This window comes from Rousettus aegyptiacus, unplaced genomic scaffold, assembly GCF_014176215.1.
Source record: "Rousettus aegyptiacus isolate mRouAeg1 unplaced genomic scaffold, mRouAeg1.p scaffold_m13_p_16, whole genome shotgun sequence".
In the NCBI taxonomy this organism is placed as follows: domain Eukaryota; kingdom Metazoa; phylum Chordata; class Mammalia; order Chiroptera; family Pteropodidae; genus Rousettus; species Rousettus aegyptiacus.
The window spans coordinates 34,131,593-34,143,013 of NW_023416291.1; the positions used below are offsets into that span (position 1 = coordinate 34,131,593).

Genomic DNA, 11,421 nt, shown 5'->3' on the forward strand with positions numbered 1-11,421 from the left:
TTTTTCTTAAAGAAGTATGTTATATTTTCCTATGATCATAGATTTTTTTCTTTAATTTCTTGTTCTTCTGATACTCTTTAGTCAAGTTTCTCTGAAGTAAATGTATATCCAAAGAGGTAAATAACACAGAAATAAATAAGAGAACAAATTTAAAAAGAAACAATTTGTCATACTGAGAAATACTGCTGAAGGTATTGGGGTATATGACTTCTCAAGTCAATTCCCGAAATCCAAAATCTGGAAACAATGCTGTATATCCATTTACTTATTTCCCTTTTCCAAACCTCTTTTCCTTTTCAGAAGGTGTCCAAGCTACATAGAACCACTAAATATAACATGTGTTTCAGAATTCTTCCTCATGGGAGTCTCAGATGATCTGAAACTTTAGCCTCTGCTCTTTGAGTTCTTTCTGTTCATATACCTAGTTGTCCTATAGGGGAATCTGCTCATCATCTTGACCGTCAGCTTGAACTCGCAACTCCATACCCCCATGTATTTGTTTCTCACCATCCTTTCTATGGCTGATGTCTGGTTTATCTCTCCCGCCATCCAAAAGATGATTGTGGACATCCAAACTCATAGCAGAGTCATCTCCTATGGGGGCCGCCTAACTCAGAAGTCTTTTTTGATCCTTTTTGGATGTATGGAAGGTATGCTTCTGACTGCAATGGCCCATGACCGGTTTGTGACCATCTGCCACTCTCTGCACTATTCAGTCATCATGAACCCATGCCTCTGCTGCTTCTTAGTTTTGGACTTCCACCTGCACAATTACAACTTGCCTTTTTCAAGGATGTAAAAATTTCTAATTTCTTCTGTGACCCTTCTTAACTCCTTCATCTCACCTGCTTTCACACCTTCACTAATAAAATAGTCATGTATTTTGTTGGCACCATCTCTGGTTTTCTTCCTATCTCAGGAATCTTATTCTCTTGCTATAAAATTGTTTCCTTCATTCTGAAAGTTTCTACAATAGGTGGGAAGTACAGAGCATTCCCCACATGCAGCTCTCGCCTGTCAGTTGTTTGCTTATTTTATGGAATAGGCATCAGAGTTTACCTTGGATCGACATTGTCGCCTTCCCCCAAAAATGATGTGGTGGCCTCAGTCATATACACTGTAGTAGCCCCATGCTGAACCCCTTAATTTATAGCCTGAGGAACAGGGAGATTAAGAGTGCCCTAGGGAGGCTCCACAGCAAAACAGTGTGGTTTTCATATCGTGTAAGTCTTTTGGAGTGTGGTCAAAAAACCCAGCAAAACCAAACATGTAAACTGAATACTGTATCCTTGGTCACATGGATACAGTATTCAGTTCCTTCCTTCATGCTTCACATATGAATGTCACTTCTTTTGATTTACCTTTCACTGAATTGAGAGAGCATCCTGGGGTCCTTTGCACATCATAATGAATGCATGAGAAGTTCTCCTCAACCACTCTGGTATGCAGGTGAAATGCATGACTCTTGTTATTTACTTAAACTCTATATCTTATTCCACAGTTTCTGCATATGTTCCATATAAATTTTGCATCCATCAAATCTATTTATTCAGGTAATTTTTGAGGATACAAGTAGTGTCTGTGGATTTAATTGGAATCCCTTAGACAGTTTTATAAATATTGATAACTGGGTCTTTTGGAGGAGGTTGTCAAAGAGGTGTGACTTCCAGTTATCCCAAGAGCTCGACCTGGAGAATCAGAGTCTGTTTGCCCCAAGCCTCTCCTTGGAATGTTAATTCCACTTGCCTACCCTCAGCTAGAAGCTAGCCCAAAGATAGAGCCTTGCTTGTAATGTTTGGAGACCATCTAGATGTCATACATGACTGAACCCAGATAAGGCCTCTTTTATACATTAATTTTTACTTTGCTGGGCAGGTGTGTAGATGGTCTTGTGTTGCAGCTGCCCAAGACAAGCCTTGTACGTAAATTCTTTAGCTTATGAAAACTGCCACCTACCAATCTGGAGTGATCGTTTCTCTCTTTGGTCTTTCTTTGGCCCTCTGTGCATGGAGACTAGTTTCAAATATCACAGCAGAAGCTCCAGAGAATGCAAACCAACATTGTCTTCCTTGTTAAATATTGACCATATATACAGGGGTTTATTTCTAGGCTTTTGATGCTGTACCATTGGTCTCTGTGTCTATATCGAATCCAGTCCTATGTCCTATTGTGGCTGATACTGGTGGTCCCTGCTCCTCTTTCTTCTTTTTAGCTGTGTGTTTTTGTCTAAGCTTTGCCATTCTCTGGGTTGGGTGAAGCAGAAACAGGTCTTTTCCGTGCCCCACTGAAAGGCTGGGGAAGCTGCTTGTGCACTCTACTCTCTTTTTTCCTATGAAAATAACAACTTTCTCTAGCTGAGGAGTTTCCTCCTGGTTCTAAGTAGTGCTGTCCTGGGTGATAGGACAATGTATGAAGCTGTTCTTCCTTTCCTTTGTGTGATGACTCTCAGGGGTTTTATTCCACTATATTGTTGAAGCTTTCTTAGTGGACTGCTGAGCTCTCCCAGGGCTATATTCATTCACGAGTAGCCATCTAATGTTGATCTTTGAAGGGAAACAGGGGCTGGCATCTGCTACTTCACCATCTTGGTTTTGTCACACTTTCTTCATATCATATGACAAACCAGTTGCTAAACCAGAGTTCTCTGAGCCAGGAGGACTGTGTGGCTAGGATGTAGCAGATTACAAACTACTGTCTTTACCGTACAAGCTCACTTTATCAACTGAAAAACGGAAAAAGGCCTCAAGCACTATTTTTAAACTTTAGGATTGGTGAACACAAGGTAAGTAAAGAAAATTCATCCTGAGATAGGATGAGCTCTTCTTAATGAGCAGAAATCAGAAACCACTGGGGACATTTGTTGAATTTGTGCACAGAATGGCTACAGATGGGTGTGATATCAATGGAGGGACTCTGGTCGTAGAAGAGAAACCATGCTGGCTTTTTCTGACTGCGTGGGGTCTGCAGAAACAACAAGACAGAGGCAATTTCTACTCATATGCTGGTTTATCTGCAAGGACGTTTTGCTGAGAGCATCGTGGTGTGATGGGTTGTGGACTATGTTGAGAAGCAGAGAGACATCTTTCCAGTCCTATGGTGCTTAGAGGCCAATGTCCTGATAGTGGGGGAGGACTGTGTGGTGAGCAAATTCCAATACACACCCAGTCAACTCTGCCTCTTGTATGTGGACCCACCCTCTTGAGTGTGTCCTGGGCCTACTGAATTGCTTCTAACCAACGAATGGCTAAACTGATGAGATGTCACTTCTGAGATTAGGGTGCGAAACGACACTGGTTTTCATATTCTTGGCCTACATTTCTCTGTTACCTATCTGTTTGTCCTAATGAGGGTCAAAGCCATGTTGAGCTCCCCCATGACAGAGAACTGAGGAAGGCCTCTGGTCAAGACCCCACAGGAACTCCATCTTTCCAAAATGTGTAGACTTGGAAACAGGACTCTTCCAGTCAAATATAGAGGACTGCAGCCCTAGCTGACACCATGAGTGTACTTGTTATTACTCTGGTTTATTTAAGAGAAGTAGGAAGTTATAAATAAGAGTATAAAAGTCCATAGTTTTCTAGTATACCCAACATATATCGATTAAAAAAAATAAGAACTTAGGCTGCCATTTAAATAAGCAAATGGACAAACAAACTACAAAATAGCTTTTAAAAAGGGAAATGGAAACACAAAGTTCCTTTTAGAGAAAGAAATCTTAACTGAGAAAATGTAGTTTCAAATTCTTATTAAAGAACACCTAATTCTCCCTAAATTACATGATAATGTATTTGCAAATGTCGAAGTCAAAAAGGCATAAATTAAAGAGAAAAAGGATCTGGGTTTTATGTTAAGATCTTTGAAACTGAATGTCAGAAGTGAAGTGTACAGCTGAGCATTCTCCTGAGAAAAAAGCTCAGACCCTTCTAAGCACATTCACTTTTATCCTTTTCCTCTTCTGTTAATGTTTGAAAGTCCTGAGAGATTGGAAGAACATGGACCAATGTTGCTAATTATAAGCTCTGTGCATTGATCTCTCAAGGCAACATGGAATAAATAATTAGCCAGTGCCACCACCCCTTCAGGCTGCCAGTCATAGTTGAGCTTCATGCCTATCTTTTTCTCCTAGACTTGTCACCTGCATCAGGAGATCCATGCCTGAGTACCTTGCTCCCAGTCCTGAGGACAGGGCCTCATCCCTCATCATTCACCAGGCAGGAGAAGGTAGTGGACTTAACTCCTAGGTCATGACCAAGAAGAGACACAATACAGATCAGTAAGTGCCAAGGGAGATGGTCATTGGAGGAGGTATTATGGAGAAACCTGTTACCTTACTATCAAGATAGCAGGATAAATGAGATGGCCAGACAGGAGAACATCAGTATGCAAAGTTTCAACTCAGACATCTATGCATTTCATGTTGTTTTTTTTCTGTTGGAGATTTCAGAATTCTTTCTTAGAATTCTGCTCTTTTCCACTTCCATTCCTGGCTTCCAAAGTTATTGCCCATACCGGAGCAGGAAATGGTTCCAAAAATGATCACAAATGCTGTGAGTGTGATCATGATGGGGCTAAGGGGAGTAACCGCAAAATCACAAAACTTTATTGAGGTTGTACTTGTCTCAGGCTTGAAGCTATGTGCTATGTAACTTTAATTTTAAATCTGAATGATAACCCCAAGTTGGGGTGCACACATTATTGTTATTTTACAGTTGTAAAGAGGAGTACAGGATTTTAATTAATTTTAACCAGGTCCTTGAGTAAAAAGAGTGAAGTCATGTGTGCATTTGAGCAGTGAGACCTATTCCCAGAATGCAAAGTGCAGGACAATGTCATTCCATACAATTTAGGTTCGTGTGGCTATCGAGCCCTAAATATGTGGCTAATCCAAATTGAGATGTGCTCTCAGCATAAAATCCCAGATTTTTGAAGATGTACAAGAAAAGAATGCAACAATATCTCAATTTGGGTAAAATTATAATATTCTTGGTATATGGATTAAATAAAGGGTTAAAATTGAAATGAACCAAAAATCCAACGAACCTGCTAAACCTTCCCTTTCCAAGTCATTGCAGGTAGAATGCCTTCAGGGAAGTGACTCAGTCTCGTTTCTTTCTTTCTTCCTTTTTTTTTTCATAGCAGCTCTTATTTGTATAGTCAAAAATGGAAAATAAACCAAATGTCCTTCAACAGATGAAGAGTTAAACACAATTTGCTATATCCATACCATGGAATACTACTCAGCAATAAGAAGGAACAAACCATCGATATACCCAATAACTTGGCTGGATCTTAAGAACATTATGCTGAGTGAAAAAAGCCAATGACCAAATGTTATATTTTGTATGATTGCATTTACATAACATTCTCAAAATGAGAAAATTACAGAGATAAAGAACACATAAGCAGTTGCCAGAGAGTAGGTGTAGAGGAGGGAGGCAGTAACAATAAAGGGGCAATAATAGGAACTTCCATGTAGTGATGGAACAGTTCTATTTTTTGACTGTAATGGTAGTGATTATACAAATCTATACAAATAATTAAATGCAATGTAATCCCAAAGGCATAACAAAAGCCAACAAACAAACAACAACAATTAAAATGCATGTAAACTGGTGAAAGATCTGTAGCTAGTTAGTTGTATAATGCCAGTTTTGACAATGCCGAGTCTCATTGAAGCTCCAGCACCTACACTATGGTTGGTGCAGAGCAGACAGTCAAAACAAAGTAAAACCAAATACACACACACACACACATATAAACTCTGTTAAACATTGATTACTGTTCGTTAGTTTACAGGGACATGGAGTAGTTCATATGGCTGCCACACACTGGGGGCTTTCCTGCCTAGGCTTTCATCTCTTCCAGAGATGTCCATGTGACTAAAGAAATAAATGAGAGTCTGCCATTTCCTTCTAAGTGCTCTTCCCAGAGTGACTACTTGAACCTGAAGAGGGAGTTGTGTGAACCTCTGATTTGTAGCCAAGTTAGACTAAAGTTGGAGGTAACCTAAGGCCCTTATAGTTGGTATCTGAAGTGACGAGGAAAGTGTTCTTGTGAAACTGAGGCCTTAACCTGTGGAATCTGACACTCCACGTATATCATGTTGGAATTGAATTAAATCATAGGACACTCAACTGGTATCATAGAAAATGGCTCAATGTGAGGTATCCTAGCCCCCATATTTGTGACCACAAGTGTCAGAAGTGAAGTGTTCTATGTAAAGTAAATGAGATATGAAGGAGGTAAATAACTGGGCAGGTTTTTTCATACAGGGCCAAAGACTTTTTTATGTTTTTATTCTTCTTGTTTTTTACTTTTATTTTGTTAGTTTCAAGTATACAGTACATTGGTTAGACATTTACATAGTTTATAAAATGATCCACCTAATTGCTCCTTCTCTCCTCTGGCTCTCCACCTAGCCAATACAGGAATGCTAACTGCATTCTCTATGCTGTGCTCCCCATCCCTGTGACCATCTTTTAACTACTAATTGGTATTTCTTTTACACTTCACCCTATTCTCCCAGCTGCACAATCCCCCTCCCTACTGTCTGTCACTAGATTGTTTTCTATATTTGTGAGAATATTTTGATAACTTTGCTCTTTTTGTTCTTTATATTCTACATTAAAGCAAAATCATATGGTACCTTGTTTTAATTTAGGGGGATTCCCATCTATTACTGTAATTTGAGGCATGGTATTAGTAGAGGACATAAGATTTTGCCAATAGGTGCATTTCAGCTGATATTAAAGTTGATTCAGAACCTATGTTGAAGAGATGCAAAAGCCAACTGGTGCCCAATTGTATTTTTTTGTTGTTGTTGCTGTTGTCCTTTTCTTTTATTTTCTCTTTTCCTTCTTTCTTTCTTTCTTTCTTTCTTTCTTTCTTTCTTTCTTTCTTTCTTTCTTTCTTTCTTCTCTCTTCTCTCTTCATCCCAAGACACAAATAGGTTTAGGCCAAGACACAAGACCCAGGGCCACATTAAGGAAAGATCCAACTCCATAGTTTTGTCTCTATTAGGTAAGTAATACAGAAACTTTTAAGTGAGACCAGTAAAATCTCCCTGAAAGGATTGGGAAGAATCAATAAATGCAGCACAATGCAGCACTGTCCAAAGTGCAAGCTTGCCATCAAGCAGCAGAGCTGGAGCAAGAAAAGACTCTTTTGACACTGGTGTCCTTGTCTCAGTATCCCACTCACTGCAAAAAAGTGAGGTAAATGTTTTTCAAGAATAGGATGGACTTTCACCCAAAATTTGGTTTGGATATTGAGGCTGAAAATGCTATACATTCAAGAGGGTATAAAGAGTTTTATTCCTCATCTGGCTATCTCTCTTTCTGGATGAAGCCTAGCAGCCCATCTGAACTTGTCTGCAATGACATGAGAGGTCAAAGAAAGTGGCTTTTTTTTTTTTTAATTGTGATTAGGATGTGGGTTCAAAATGAGAATTCCTACATATGTGAAGTTTGAACCTCTCACTGTAGCCAAAGGAGGAAAGAGCCAACTTTTTAAAAATTGAGATATAATTGACATACAACATTATATTGGTTTCAGCTGTGTAATATGATTTAGTATTTGTATATATTGCAAAATGATCATCATAAGAAGTCTAGTTAAGATCTATCACTGTACATAATTACAAATATTTTATTATAATAAGAACTTTTAAGATCTACTCTCTTAGTAACTTCTAAATATAAAATATAATTTATTAATTATAGTCATCATGCTGGACATTACACTCCCATGATATTTTTATTTTATAACTGGAGGACTGAGGCTTTCTTATCAGGTAGTCAGATGTTGGGTAGAAGAGGAAGAGGAAGAAGAGTGGTTTAAAAATTGGTAGTAGCCAAATATCACACAAAAATGGAATCAGACACTTTTTTACATAGCTCTTATAGTATGTTTATAAATAGTCCAAATCAAGAGAATTCATTGCACTGCATTTGGATTACAAATAAATACATTTGGTTGCTTATTAGTTGCTTATTACATGCATCCAAAGGGATGCATGTAATAACAGGTTACTGGAGCAAATCCAATGTAAATCCAATATGACTAACATTCTCAGAAGAATGTTAGTCATAACCAAGAGATACTATGAAGGAGTATGGTCTTTGAGTGTGAATACTTTATTTATGAATTGCTTAAACACAAAATATAGACTCACTGATGGATGCTTGTATATTTGTTTCTTTTATATCAATCCTTGTTTATTGTCCAAAAAGTGTCCCTGCTATGTAGAACCACAGAACATACAGGCATCTTGAAATTTCTCCTCCTGGGACTCTCAGATGACCCAGAACTGCAGCCTCTAATTTTTGGACTCTTCTTGTCCGTGTACCTGGTCACCATCCTTGAGAATCTTCTTATCTTCTTGATTGTCAGTTCTGACTACCACCTCTACACCACCACGTACTTCTTCCTCTCCACCCTGTCCATGGCTGACATTGTTTTTATTCTACCACCATCCCCAAGATGATTTTGGACATCCAAACTCACAGTGGAGTCATTTCCTATGCCAGCTGCCTGATTTAATTGTCTTTTAAAAATCTTTTTGGGTGTCTGAACAGTACACTCCAAACTGTGATGGCCTATGACCGGTTTGTAGCTATTTGTTATCCCCTGCACTACCTGGTCATCATGAACCCCCGCCTCTGCAGCCTGCTGGTTCTAGTGTCCTTTTTGATCAGCCTTTTGGATGCTTAACTGCAGTGCTTGTTAATGTCAAAACTTTCCTTTTGCACAAAGGTGGAAATTCCTCATTTCTTCTGTGACTCTCCTCAACTTCTCAATCTGGCCTGTAATGATATCTCCACCAATAACATATTAATCTATGTTATTGTTGTCATTTTTGGTGGAGTTCCATTCTCAGGGATCATTTCGTCTTATTTTAAAATTGTTTCCTCCATTCTGAGAGTCCCATGATCAGTTGGGAAGTATAAAGCCTTCATCCCCTTGTGGTTCTCACTTGTTGGTTGTTTGCTTATTTTATGGAACAGCCCTTGGTGTGTACTTCAGTTCCACTGTTTCACATTCTCCCAAGAATGGTGCAGTGGCCTCAGGGGTGTATACAACAGTCACCCCCATGCTTAACTCCTTCATCTATAATCTGAAAAACAGGGACATCAAGAGAGCCTTGCAGACGTTCCTAAACAGAACAGCATAGTTTCAATACCCCATCCCCCACCTCCATATTTTGGTCTATTGATTAGTAATTACTGCAAAACCAAACATCTGGAATTGGTAAACATGCCTCTTTTGGCATACAAATTTTGTAGCTCATGGTTTTCATTCCTTTTGACCTATTATATCTGAAAGTTGCTTATTTTGGCACATCATTGATGGGATTAAGGGACTATTCTGTGATCCTATGTATGTCAAAATCACTGCACAATTGAGTTTAATTACAACTGGAATATTATGTATTTGTCACCTATGACTAGGCATCCTGTAGAAATTTGCAACTCTCTTTTGAATACATAGCTATGTATGATTCCCAACCATTTTCACCATCCATGCCTATTTTCCATAAAACTTTGGCTTTGTTCAAATTCAGATTGTGTGAGAGAATGTGTGTCACTGGTCCTTCATCTACACTTCCTACTTGAAGCACCTGATGAGCTTTACAAATCTACATGGCTGAGTCCCATCACCATAGATTACAATTTCATTGGTGAGTGAAAATATCATGAATGTTTAAAAGCACCCCAGATGAAAGCAGTTATGGGCACTTGTCAGGGGTTTCAAAGTCAGTAAGCAGGAGAAGTAGGACTTGAACTGAAGTCTGTCCAACTCCAAACCCATACTGGTAATGCCTACACTTTATTGCGCTACTTTGTTGCCTTATTGCTGAGGGGACACCAATAAGCAGCACTTCAGCAAGTCAATAAGAAGGCAGAGCAAGTCTTGGCAAGTCCTCAGTTTAATCATTAGCCCCAAAATGTTTGCTCAGCACCTGTGTTCTAAGCACTGGGCTAACCTCTGAGGGTATAAATATAAGAGAATGCTCCTGCCTATAAGAAGCTTATAATGTAGTAGAAGAGACAGATAAAGAGATAGGCGATGACAATGAAAGACCTAGGAACAGGGAGCCAGGCGGTCCCCAGCTCTAGAGCTGGCATATTATGAGGAGGACATGGGGACATCCCTCTAGTTGGAATGGAGATGATGATGGAGTTTGTCTTGAAGTTGTATTTACATAGAGAGCACCCTGGACACCTAACCATCCCACCTCTGGAGATAGGAGATTGAAAACACAATAACCCAGGAACAAAAAATATATATAAATTGCAGCAACAGAAAGAAAATGACTAATATAATAGCTATCCTGAGGAAAGGGAAAAGGACTAGCTTTTGTTAAATATCTAACGTATGCTACACACTTGTCTAGGTCCTAAACTATATCCTCTCCCTTACTCCCCCAATGGTCTCCCAGGGTACATATGATTTTTGCCATTATTTTATGAATAGATAGTAGAGTTGCTGGTATTACAAAATTCCTCCATTTCCCACCTGCGTCCTTCTTCTTATCTTGGGAAAGCTCATGCACGGTGACACCAATATCATGCCTCAAGATCTTGATGATGTTGGACAGAGTAGGCATGCTGCATTTATCCAGACAGGTGAAAAATTCATACTCATCTTTCTTTAAATGTGAAGGTTTGGATTCAATGTAGGTCAGGTTTATATTATTCTCCTAGAAAAGAGAATGGGAAGAGTTATGGGATTAACAGACCAAACATGCAACACATGGAAATGCAGACAGAAGAGGGACAGGATTTTTTTCATTATTATTAGAGTAGAAGAAAGTCTTTAAAGTTGCACATGTTTTTTGTTTGTTTGTTTGTTTGTTTGTTTGCAAAACCAAATAACAACTGGCATGAGATAGGGTAAATGGTTCCAATGCTGCAGAATTTAACCACATAGAAATCTGCTGATAGTGACATAGAATATTGATGTGGTTCTCATGTCTAGGACAGTGGTTGCCAAAAATATTTACATAGGAAAAAAAACCCTTTCCCAAGTTAAATCCCATAGAATCTCAATAATGATAACTCAGTAAATAAATAATACAGAAGCAACTTTGTTCTGCTTGAAGAGGAACCCACAGGAATCAGGCTTATTGGGTGTAAATTCAAGTTCTTAATTATTTTGGCTATGAAACCTTAAACAATTTACTTTCATTTCCAACCTCAGTTCCTACATCTATAATTTGGGTGTATTAGTAATACCTGCTTCAGAAAGTTGTTGGGAACATTGGATGAGGTGATCAAGCACATTGCCAGGTACATGATAAATGATCAGTAAAAATTATCTAGTATAATCACCACTCATATTTTTATATGATTACTTTTTATTCAAATATACAACAAATGTATGTGAAGCACCTGATTACTCTCCTATATGGTTGGGATA

General features: G+C 38.7%; 2 pseudogenes; both read left to right on the top strand.

Annotated features, from left to right (window-relative positions):
- Positions 1-203: 203 nt before the first annotated feature.
- Positions 204-4,159, top strand: LOC107515062 (annotated as a pseudogene).
- Positions 4,160-7,089: 2,930 nt separating this feature from the next.
- LOC107515063 lies at positions 7,090-9,172 on the top strand (annotated as a pseudogene).
- Positions 9,173-11,421: the final 2,249 nt, after the last annotated feature.